Source organism: Homarus americanus, unplaced genomic scaffold (assembly GCF_018991925.1).
Source record: "Homarus americanus isolate GMGI-L3 unplaced genomic scaffold, GMGI_Hamer_2.0 scaffold43872, whole genome shotgun sequence".
NCBI classification, from domain to species: domain Eukaryota; kingdom Metazoa; phylum Arthropoda; class Malacostraca; order Decapoda; family Nephropidae; genus Homarus; species Homarus americanus.
Window position 1 is genome coordinate 471,872 of NW_024742269.1, and position 13,250 is coordinate 485,121.

Sequence of the window (13,250 nt, forward strand, 5' to 3'; positions counted from 1 at the left end):
GGGGGAGGAGAAGGTCACCAGGAGGAAGAGGATGTTGCCCAGCCTTGTTACCACTATGAGTTGAATTCCCTCTATCCTTCCTTCCTTTTCCTCTCTATCCTTTCTTCCCTCTCTTTTATAATTCCTTTCGTCCTCCCTCCCTATATCCTTCGTTTCTCCCTCCCTCTATTCTTCCTCCGGATCACCTGAAGAATTGTCACCCCGGAGTTTGGCAGGGTGACAATTCTTCAGGTGGGGTCAGGACCCTCCATGGTTGTCAATCTTCAGGTGAGTGGAGTCAGGACCCTCCAGTCAGGTAGGAGGATTATATATAATAGTAAGTGGGCTCAAAATTTTTTAGTCATAATCATCAGTCGAACATGGCACGCAATGCCTTCCAAACTGTCGTCTTACCACTGTTGTGTGATGATTCCTCTAAAGTTATTGATGAATCTTGCTTCTCCCATAAGCCAAAACATCGTCGTGGACGTGTACCACACTCCCCAACAATGGGTTTTCGGTATCGTCGATACATAAGAACATAAGAATGGAGGAAACTGCAGCGGGCCTATTGACCCATACTGGGCAGTCCCGTTTATACCCAACCCCTATTGCTCATATAAGCATCCAACCTATGTTTGAAGCTATTCAGCGTATTCGAGTTAATGATGATATTTGGTAACTTGTTCCACTCATCCACTACTCTGTTTCCAAACCAGTGTTTACCAATTTCACGTCGAAATCTAAATTTGTCTAATTTAAAACCATTGTTACGGGTTCGCTCCTGGTTGGATAGTTTGAGTACCTTTGTAATGTCCTCTTTGTTTAACCCTGACTTCCATTTATACACCTCTATCATGTCGCCCCTCGCTCTACGTCTCTCGAGGGAGTGCAAATTAAGATGCTGTAATCTGTCTCTATATTCAAGGTTCCTAATGCCCGGGATTAGTCTTGTCATTCTCCTCTGGATTCTTTCCAATGATTCTATATCCATTCTGTAATACGGTGACCAGAACTGAACTGCGTAATCCAGGTGAGGTCTCACAAGCGCTAGATATAATTCTAAGATGACCTTGCTAGTCTTGTAACTAACACTCCTTTGTATGAACCCAAGTACTTTATTAGCCTTGTTACGAGTAAAAACACATTGTTTACTTGGCTTAAGATTCCTACTTATCATTACTCCTAAATCTCTCTCGCAGTTGGATTCCACAATGGCATCGTTGTTCATCTGGTAACTGGTTTCCCTGTTTACATCTCCTATACTGAGTACTTTACATTTGTCCACATTGAATTTCATCTGCCATTTTTCCGACCATTCGAAAAATTTATTTAGATCTTCCTGTAGTTTTGCGGAGTCCTCGTCAAATTGAATTACACGTCCTATTTTAGTGTCATCAGCAAATTTACTTATGTTGCTGTCTATGCCGATATCTATGTCGTTTATGTATATAATAAATAATAATGGTCCAAGTACTGAGCCTTGGGGAACTCCACTAGTGACGTTGCTCCAATGCGGTTTAGTGCCGTTTATGCTCACTCGCTGTTTCCTGTCCCTTAACCACGCCCTAATCCATTTAAGGATATTACCTTTGATGCCATGCGCTTCTACCTTTCTAATTAGTCTTTCGTGGGGGACTCTGTCGAAGGCTTTGCTAAAGTCGAAAAATACCACATCATAATTGAGTGCCCCTCGTCCACCGATTCGAAAACTGATGAAAAGAATGTTAATAGATTAGTTAGACATAAACGCCCGCTTGTGAAGCCATGTTGGGAATCATTGATCAATTTGTGCTTCTCCAGGTGGTTTCGAATGGAGTTTGAAATAATTGATTCTAGTAATTTACCTACTATTGATGTTAGACTGATTGGGCGGTAGTTAGAGGATAATGATCTATCCCCCTTCTTGAAAATCGGTATTACATTCGCTATCCTCCAGGATTCTGGTACTACACCTGTTTTTAATGACTTGTTAAACAGCTTTGCTAAGGGCATACTAAGCTCATCCTTACATTCCTTTAATACTCTGGCAAATATCTCATCGGGACCAGGTGACTTATTAGGCTTCAGTTTGTCTAATTGCTTATTAGCATCGTTACTAGTCACTACTATCTCGCTTAATTTGTTTTCTTCACTATCTCTGAATAGAGTCGGTGCCTCGGGTATCATGTTTAAATTTTCGGTGGTGAAAACTGTTGAAAAATATTTATTCACATTATTGCTCATTTCTCCGTCGTAATCAGTTAGCTCGCCGGTATTTGACCGTATTGGTCCAATCTTATCTCGTGTTTTAGTTTGATACATTTGGTAGAATCCTTTGGGGTTTGTCTTCGCCTCCCTTGCTATCCTTACCTCATTATTCCTCTTGGCTTTCCTTATCTCGGTTTTAACCCTACTCGCCAATACCTTATAATAATCCTGGAGGTAAATTTCGCCATGATTTATTCTTCTACCTATAGCCTTCCTTTGGCCAATGATGTTCTTTAAATAATTATTTATCCATTTAGGGTCATTGTTGTCCGATCTGAGTTTTTTGTATGGTATGTTCTGCCTTTGTGCATTAAGTAACTCATTATTTAAATTGTCGTGGAACTCGGCTATCTCAGATCTCGTTATCAGGTTGGTGTCATCTGTCAGGTTCATGCCCAAGAGCGACACCCCTTCTCTCAGCTGCCTCTTTAAACTGTCAAAGTTTGCCCTTCTGAAATCTGGTACTTTAGTGGAATTTTCCTTACGTCTGCCCTGAAAATCTAACTGGAATCTAATTTCATTGTGATCGCTGTTTGCAAGTTCGTTCCCTACCTCGACATTGCTAATGAGGTTTTCTCTGTTCGACAGAACTAAATCGAGTATATTACTACCCCGGGTTGAGTTCGGTTATATGTTGACTTAGGAAACAGTCTTGGATCGTTTAAAGAAAATCCTCTGATTCTGAGTTACCCGTAAGGTCAGTCCAATCTATTTGGCCAAGGTTAAAGTCGCCTACTATACAGACTTTGTTGTGTATGGAAGCCCTGCACATTTCATCCCAGATAAGTCTCTCATTGACTATCAAGATTGGTAGGTCTATATATTACTCCTGTGATTAATTTTTCCCTACCGTCGATTAATTCTATCCAAACTGTTTCTGTATTCCGCTCAGTTTTTATTTCCTTATTTATTTCACACTTCAGATTATCCCTGACATAGATTGCTACTCCGCCTCCTTTCCTGGTCTGCCTATCGGTATGGAACAATTTGTAACCCGCAATTTGGTATTCGACCGGCAACTCACGTGAGTCTCGGTTGATCCAGGTTTCAGTGAATGCTATTATGTCGATTTTTTCGGTACATACCAAGGCCCTAATATCATCCATTTTGTTTCTCATACTTCTACTGTTCGCGTAGTAGACATTTAAGTCAGTCGTGTTCTGAGTCCTCCCTTTACCGCGTTTATGTTTAAGTTCCCTGTACGAGCAGGAGCCCTTCCTTTGGGTATTTTGGAACACGGTGTATATTATTATTTTCTTTAAACTTTTCACAATAGATGCATAACACAAAGGAATATATTTGTTATCGTAATTATACAAATTATATTCACTGTGGGATGGGGTGACGATTCTTCAGGTGGACATTCTGGGGTGACGATTGTTCAGGTGATCCCTTCCTTCTTTCCCTCTCTTTTCTTCCCTCCCTTCCATTTTCCTTCTTTACTCTCTTTATTCTCCCCTCCTCCCCTCCCCCACTCCTCCCCTCCCCCCTCCCCCACTCCTCCCCTCCCCCGCTCCCCCCTCCCATCACCACAAAACCGGTCTCTGTTTGTCTGTGTTTGTGTGACTCAATGTTTTACCTCCTTATGTAAATAACCTGTCTTGTGACGCCTGTTGGGGAGGGGAAGGGGACGTGTGATAGGGGTGAGGGAAAGGTAGAGGAGGGTGTAGAGAGGTCAGAGGGGAAGTGAATAGTGGGGGAGAAGGGGGAAAGGCAAGAGGAGGATACGGTAACAGGTTAGTGGACGAAAAGAAGAAGCAGCAGGAATGAAAAGGAAGACGACAAAACATGATGTATGGAGGAGGAGGAGGAAGAGAGGAGAAGAGGAGAACAACAGGTATGGGGGTAGGAGGCAAGGGAAGGTCTGTCTGTCTGTGTGTGTGTTTGGAGTGGGCAGGTGTGTGTGTGTGTGTGTGTGTGTGTGTGTGTGTGTGTGTGTGTGCGTGTGCGCGTGCGCGTGCGCGTGTGTGTGTGTGTAAAGTCCACTATATTATTATTATATCAAGTAGGTTGATTTATTTCTTGTTAGTGTTCTCTCTCTCTCACCACACTCTCTTCTCCTCAGGGTAGGTGAACCTCGACGCCAGGAGCAACTAGACGCACGAGGCAAGGAACACGTGAGTACATATTTAGAATATTTATCAATATTACATATCCGAAGTACATATTTAGAGTACTTATTCAGAGTACTTACACCAGAGTACATATTCAGATTACTTAGCCAGAGTACACATTCAGAAAATTTGTCCAGAGTACTTATTCAGAGTACATATCCAGAATATATACAGGGTGTTGTAAGAGTACATACTGTACAGTAGATGTTGGTAGAGTACTTACAGGGTTGTGCAAGAGTGTGTACAGGATATTGGTAATTTTATTTCATTTTCGTGCACATAGGCTGTATACAGGGTGAAGTAGGTGTATGTATTCCGCTGTTATACAGTATATAGGGCGAAGAAAGTGTATGTATACTGTTATTATACAGGGTGAAGCAAGAGTATGTATACTGTTATTATTATACATGGTGAGGCAAGTGTATGTTAGGTATACTGTTATTATTCGTTATATAGGGTGATGCAAGAGTATGTATACTGTTATTATTATACATGGTGAAGCAAGTGTAAGTTAATGTATACTGTTATTATACAGGGTGATGCAAGAGTATGTATGCAAATGTCATTAACTCCTAAACACTTCATAACTTCCTCTAATTAATCCCAACATTCAATATCGTGTTGGGAAATTAACTGGTGATCGGTGTTAATGTTTCAATTAATGTTAAGGTGAGTTTGTCCTTATTTTACCTGTAGATGAAGTGAGTATGTCCTTATTACCTATAGGTGAGGTGAGTTTTGTCCTTATTACCTGTAGGTGTGGTGTAAGTCCTAATCACCTGAAGGCTTGCTAGACACACCTTGACCAGTTTAGACTATAAAATATAACTGACTAGGTGTAAAGGTCACGGTGCCTAAGTCAAGGATGGCTCTCTCTCTCTCTCAAACCTGTAGGGAATACGTTTATAGAGTGTGTGTGTGTGTGTGTGTGTGTGTGTGTGTGTTAGAAAGATCAACTCCTAACACACTGTCCTACCAATCCACTAGCTCTGTGGGAAAGCCCTTGAGTTGAATACAAATAAAGCAGATAACTAACTAATGGCAGGTTCTTGACTCTGTGGCGTGACAGCTGAGAGGCCTCTTCACTGTGACCTAAAACGAGAAACACACACACACACACACACTTATCATTCATTTTTGTTCTTCTCTTTGTCTGAACTATCATTCATTATCATGTATTTTTGTCGTGTTTCTCATTAGTTTTTCGTTCTATTTGTCTCATTGTTGTGATAAGCGAAGGTTGGCCCAAGCACTCGGTAGCCTCTTTTTAACCCTCTATTTACCGGTCATCACTAACGGAAAACCTCTTCTTAACGGATATCACTAACGGAAATCTCTATTTAACGAACATCTAACGGAAATATCTAGTTAACGGACATGAGTCTAACAGAAAAACCTCCATTTAACGAACACCAATCTAATGGGTATAATCTGTTATTTGGAGAATTCACACTTAATAGACCTTGATATAACGGACTACATTCCCCATATAGTCCGCTAAATAGAGGTGTGACTGTAACAATAATCTTGGCGTCTTGGCTGCCGGCGTAAGATAAACTCAGTATCGGGGACGAGTCGGTGACCTCCAGCATATGCACCTGCAACCTCTCCTGGGCGTGATGTGGGTGACCTCGTGTGGTTGTGGGTGACCTCGTGTGGTTGTGGGTGACCTCGTGTGGTTGTGGGTGACCTCGTGTGGTTGTGGGTGACCTCGTGTGGTTGTGGGTGACCTCGTGTGGTTGTGGGTGACCTCATGTGGTTGTGGGTGACTTCGTGTGGTTGTGGGTGACCTCATGTGGTTGTGGGTGACTTCGTGTGGTTGTGGGTGACCTCGTGTGGTTGTGGGTGACCTGATATGGTTGTGGGTGACCTGGTTACCCACAACCATACCAGGTCACCGAAGTTCCGCCCTCTATTGGCGTCCATAACAACCATCACAATTCTCAGAAGCTGACTGGCGGCTGGTTGCTGAGTGAGTGCGTGTGCATGTGTGTGTAATGGTCAGCATGCTCACCTCGCAAGTGAGCAGACCCGGGTTCGATCCCCGGGTAGGGTGAAACTATGGGCAAGTTTCTTTACGCCATTTGCCTTGTTTACCCAGCAGTAATTGGGAACCTGGATGTTAATTGATTTGCCGATCGTGTTCCGGGTAATGGTTAGCCAGTACAGTTGGCGCGTTGTCCGGTCTTCTCGGACTATTCCTTGACACTGGGTCATGCAGCTCATTAACTTGGGGTGTGGTTGTTGTGTTGTTGACAGCTTCTACACCTTCACACCTAGGTGGCCCTGGGGCCGGCCATCCTCGTTACACGAGGGGCAACCATTATTATTTGTTTATGCGTGTGTGTATGTCTGTGCCCGGAAACAAGGTGTACAGGGGTGTATTTCTGGGCGTGGGTGGGGGAGGGATGGAGCGCCCTGTCCCCACGCCCTCTGCCAAGTCACATTCTACACAACTACAGGAGCTCGAGTCTTTCACCTCCCTGCCTGCCACTGTGTACATCTGGCAGACACCATCCATCTGCCATTACCACTAACTTCACCACTACCACTAACTTTACCACTAACTTCACCACTACCACTATCTTCACCATAACCATCACTACCACTAGCTTCATTACCACTACTACCATTATTATTATTATTATTATTATTATTATTATTATTATTATTATTATTATTATTATTATTATTATTATTATTATTGTTGTTGTTGTTATATTTAGTCAGCAGAGAGAAAACAAACATGGCGGTATAAATATTTAGGAACAGTGATTCACTCCCTGTATTGTGGGAGCCAAGGGGCCTAACACGTGGTGGAGGAAGGGGGGAGAAGGTAGGGAAAGGGGGGTGGTCTTATGAAATTGCTTTGTGTCAGGGAGAATATCTTGGCCTAGAATGACCCCCCCCCCCAAACACACACACAACAACAACAACAACCACCACCCTCATTTGTTCCTGTCTCCCCCAATAGTTATAATAATAATTAACGGATTATTGAAAAAGGTTCAGCAGCCCGAAGGTTGAAAATATACATTGGACAGAAATGACTTATTACATACAAAGGCATGATGAGAGAGACCACCCCCACCAGGTTACATAATGACCCAGAGTACAGGTAATGTCTTGTGGGGAGGGTGGAAGAAGGAGGGGAGAAGGTGGAAGGGGGTTGGTTGAAGAGGAGAGGAAGAAAGGAAGGTTAATGAAAAGAAGAGGAGAAGAAATGGCAAGGTAGAAGAGGAGATGCTAAGGAAGAAGTCTTGAAGTGGAGGAGTAAGGAAAGGGGTGATGGGGAGAAATGATTAGGAGGAGGAAGAGAGGTCGAGAAAGACGGCGTAAAAGATGGGTAAGAAAGGGAGGGAAGAGATGGTGGTAAGGAGGAGGAAGAGAATGTGCGGGTGGGGCCTCTGGAATAGGGGTAAGGGGGGAGGAAGAGGATATGTGTATAGTAAAGGTGACATACCCGAAGTATAAGAACATAAGAAATATGGAGTCTGCAATAGGCCGGTTGGCCTGTGCATGGCAGCTCCTATCGAGAGTTACTACCACTCTCTATCATCCATGAATCTATCTAGCCTCCCTTTAAAACTTTCCAGCGTTCCAGCACTTACTACAAAGTTGCTAAGCTTGTTCCACTCGTCCACCACCCTATTTGTAAACCAGTTTCTTCCTATCTCCCTCCTAAACCTAAACTTATCCAACTTGAATCCGTTGTTCCGAGTCCTATCCTGCTCGGATATTATAAGAACTTTATCTATATCACCTTTATTGATTCCTTTCACCCACTTGAATACTTCTATCATATCTCCCCGCACTCTTCGTCTTTCTAGGGAATGCAAGTTTAGTTTCTTTAACCTATCCTGATATGGAAGGTTTCTAAGTCCCGGAATCTTTTTCGTCATTCTTCGCTGCACCGACTCTAGTGAATTGATATCCATTCTATAATAGGGGCACCAGAACTGAACCGCATAATCGAGGTGCGGCCTGACTAGCGCAAGATATAGTTGCAATAAGACCTCTGCACTCTTGTTACTTACACTTCTAGATATAAAACCCAATACTCTGTTTGCCTTATTTCGAACATTAACGCACTGTTTTCTAGGTTGATGTTGTTAAGGCTGTATACATTGACTGTATTTGTTCTTCCAATATTAAGTACGCTGCACTTGCTGGTGTTGAATTTCTTTTGCCATTTTTCAGACTACCCCTGCAATTTATTTAGATCCTCCTGTAATGCATTTGCATCCTGCCCTGAATTAATCTGCCGTCCTATTTTGGTGTCATCCGCAAACTTGCTTATGTCACTGCTGATCCCAGTATCTAAATCGTTTATGTAGATTATGAACAAGATGGGCCTAGTACTGACCCCTGGGAAACCCCACTGGTTACATTAGACCTCACTCCTTGACACACTGGTTCTCTGTCAGTGAAAGAGTGAGTACGAAATAGCGAAGTTTGTCTCTGCCAGTGATAATAATAGTGGCTGCCTGTGTCAAGCTGTGTTGGCTGTGGTTGGGTGTGTCAAGCTGTGTTGGCTGTGGTTGGGTGTGTCAAGCTGTCTGTGGCTAACTGAGACAAAGTCACCGATTGGCGTAAGAATCATTTCATTACTCCCTTACAACATCTCAACCTTGAAGAGTCCACCTTGGGGTTCACTCACTCACTCACCCGTTCACTCACTGTATACAGCCTTAACAACATCAACCTAGAGAAGTCGACTTGTGAAAGAGACCTAGGGGTACTTGTAAGCCCGGACCTGCGGCCTAGAAAACAGTGTGTTAACATTCGAAATAAGGCAAACAGAGTATTGGGTTTTATATCTAGAAGTGTAAGTAATAAGAGTGCAGAGGTCTTATTGCAACTATATCTTGCGTTAGTCAGGCCGCACCTCGATTATGCGGTTCAGTTCTGGTGCCCTTATTATATCAATTCACTAGAGTCGGTGCAGCGAAGAATGACGAAAATGATTCCGGGACTTAGAAACCTTCCATATCAGGATAGGTTAAAGAAACTAAACTTACATTCCCTAGAAAGACGAAGAGTGCGGGGAGATATGATAGAAGTATTCAAGTGGGTGAAAGGAATCAATAAAGAGGATATAGATAAAGTTCTTATAATATCCGAGCAGGATAGGACTCGGAGCAACGGATTCCAGTTGGATAAGTTTAGGTTTAGGAGGGAGATAGGAAGGAACTGGTTCACAAATAGGGTGGTGGACGAGTGGAACAAGCTTAGCAACTTTGTAGTAAGTGCGGGAACGCTGGAAAGTTTCAAAAGGAGGCTAGATAGATTCATGGATGATAGAGAGTGATAGTAACTCTCGACAGAGCTGCCATGCACAGGCCAACCGGCCTATTGCAGACTCCTTACTTTCTTATGTTCTTATGTTCTCACCCAATCACTCGCTCGTTTACTCACCCACTCACTCGTTCACTCACTCACTCGCCACACCTGACCGTCTCCTTGTGTTCCTCGAAGCCACTGTTTAATTCATCCAACTTGGCGAACATAATAGATGAAGTCTGATGCTTTCCAAGAATAATTGGTCAATCGTGGTAGTCTCAATGAGCGGTGTTGTTCGTTATGTGAGGTGGTGTGTTCGTTAAGTTCGTTGTATGAGGTGTTGTGTTCGTTGTGTGAGGTGTTGGGTTCGTTATGTGATGTGTTGAGTTCGTTATGTGAAGTATTTTGTTCTGTCTCACGAACTCACACCAAAGAATACAGGAAAGCGAGTTGGCGGTGGAAGAACCTGTTAGGAGAGATGTTATGTTGTGTAGGGTCTCTCTCTCTCTCTCTCTCTCTCTCTCTCTCTCGTATAAGACAAATTTCCACACAGGGCCACGCTGGGTGGCTGCCAGGTGACTATATTAATATAATTGAACCTCAGCTCTTGTTTACTCTGTGTGTGTGTGTGTGTGTGTGTGTGTGTGTGTGTGTGTGTGTGTGTGTGTGTGTCAGTAAGTAGGCCAGATGTTTACCTCGCATTCTTAACCTTCATTGTATTTAGGAAACGGTCCTTTTTACACTAGTCAGCCAAGGTCCCCCCCATCTACACACACACACACCATCTTCTCCTCCTTCTGTTCTTCCTAACCACCATCTCTCATTCTTCCTGTTCATCTCTTTTCTTCTCTCCACTTTTTTTCCTCACCTCATTCTGCTCCTCCTCCTCCTCCTCCTCCTCCTCCTATTCTTCTCCCCTCCTCACGTTCCTTCTCCTCCTCCTCCTATTATTCTTCCTCCCTCCTACCTCTTTTCCTCCTCCTCCTCTTCGTCACCCCCTCCTCCTCCTCACCCCCTCCTCCTCCTCCCTCCCCCCCTCCCCCCCTCCTCCTCCTCACCCCTCCTCCTCCTCCCCCTCCTCCTCCTCCTCATCCTCCCCCCTCCTCCTCCTCCCTCCTCCCTCCTCATCCTCCCCCTCTCCTCTCCCCCTCCCCCTCCCCCTCCCCTCCCCCCCTCCTCTCCCCTCACCCCCTCCCCTCCCTCTCCCTCCCCCCTCCTCCCCCTCTCCCTCCTCACCCCCCTCTCCTCACCCCCCTCCTCCCTCCCCCCTCCTCTCCCCTCACCCCCCTCCTCCCCCTCACCCCCCTCTCCCCTCCCCCTCCCTCCTCCCCCCCCCTCCTCTCCCCTCCACCCCTCCCTCTCCCCTCACCCCCTCCTCTCCCCTCCCCCCCCACCCCCCCCTCCCTCCCTCCCCCCCTCCTCTCCCCTCACCCCCTCCTCTCCCTCCCACCCCCCTCTCCCCTCCCTCTCCCTCCCCTCCCCTCCCCCCCTCTCTCCCTCTCCCCCTCCTCTCCTCACCCCCCCTCCTCCCCTCACCCCCTCCTCTCCCCTCCCCCCTCCTCTCCTTCACCCCCCTCCCCCCTCTCTCCCTCACCCCCACCCTCTCCCCTCACCCCCCTCCTCTCCCCTCCTCTCCTCCCCCCCCTCTCTCCTCCACCCCCCTCCTCTCCTACCCCCCTCCTCTCCCTCACCCCCTCCTCCCCTCCCCCCTCCTCCTCTCCCTCCCTCCCCTCCTCTCCCTCACCCCTTCTTTCCTCACCCCCTCCTCTCCCTCCCCTCCCTCTCCCTCACCCCCCTCCTCCCCCCCCCTCTCCTTCACCCCTCCCTCCCCCCTCCTCTCCCTCACCCCCCTCCTCCCTAAGTCGTAGTGTTAGCAGGAGTCATTGGGATTCTCTCTTCCCCGACTCTCGCTCACAATCTCTCTCGCTGTTCTCTTTCCTCTCGTTACCGGCGAGTACACTATGACCCTGTGTGTACCCCGTCGCCTCCAGCCACGCTTACACACACCCATTCGACCTTGTAACCAAACTTAAAAAAAAAAGTATGTGACGTGACAGTTGAAACCGGCGGCAGTAGAGTACTCATCGTGGCACTGTTGGAGTAACGACCAGTGCCACCCCCCGTTTAACGACCAGTGTCACCATCAGTTTAACGACCATATAATGATTGTTTATCAGACCATAGCTTACATCCCAGAGAAAGACAACACCTATAACAGTAAGTAGATGAGCAGGTGTACAGCCACTTAAGTTGACACACCCAACAGTGAGATTAAGACCTGACCCAGGAGAGGTCACGGCCACAAGGTAACCTGAGTTAACCCGGCGTTATGACCGTGTTAAAGAAACCACACCTGGCCAAGACACACCTGGGTGGTAATAATTAGGAAGCATAACCGACCCGCGACATGACCAAGCACCAGGACAAACCCCTTATCTGACCACATCACCCCTTATCTGACCACATCACCCCTTATCTGACCACATCACCCCTTTTCTAACCTCATCACCCCCTTATCTAACCACATCACCCCTTAAATCGAGCACAGAACCCCTTAACCAGCCCTGACACCCCTTATCTAACCACATCACCCCTTAACTAACCACATCACCCCTTAACTAACCCCATCACTTCTTAAGTTCAGCACAGAACCCCTTAAGCCAGCCCTAAAACCCCCCATCAGGTGTCAGGGCGTGAGGGCTCCTGCTGGGGGAAGAGACATCAAGGCTGCAGCAGGGGATGGAGAGGCGCCGTCCACCATCATGAAAATAAAACGACTGTGCGTGTGTGTGTGCGTGTGTGTGTGTGTGTGTGTGTGTGTGTGTGTGTGTGTGTGTGTGTGTGTGTGTGTGTGTGTGTGTGTGTGTGTGTGTGTGTGTGTGTGTGTGTGTGTGAGATTAAGCGAGAATTAAATGTTACCGAAAACCTACTGTTTGCTAAAATTGACTGCAGGTGATCAGAAATTGACTGCCTATAATCACATCATGGTGGTAAGATCAACTCATCCATTAATTATAACCCGAATTTCAAGCCGCTGGGTACAGATGGTGTGTATGGGGAGGTGAGGATCGCGTGCCAAGATGGGTGTACTCAGCGGTGTTTGGCAGTGTTGTGATTCTTTGTTGTGTCGAGTACCACGAACCCTGAAGGGAGGTGGGGGGGGGGTTGTTATGTCTTCCTCATATGACTCGTGTTCATTGGTATGACGTCATAATGGCTGTGGTTAAGTGAGTAATGGAATTTGGATCACATGATGATTATACACTCCAGTTTATTTCACCTGTAAAGGGTAGGTTGAGGTGTAAGGGGTAGAGGAGAGGGTAGGTGAGAGGGTACGTGACATGTGAGGGGCAGATGAGGGTTATTTTCAGCCCCAGGACGCCATTTATGTTGGTATATGGGGGGGGGGCAAACCTCGCCGTCTCCCACAACTAAAGTCACCTTCTGCCTGTAGAACCAAAACTCAAACATCAAGGGTCTTTGTAAACACTCTACAAGACCAGCCAGGAGACGAAATTAACACTTGAGACTCTTAACTAGATACCTTCACTTAGTATCACCATCACCACTACCATCACCTTTACCACTACCATCACCTTTACCACTACCATCACCTTTACCACT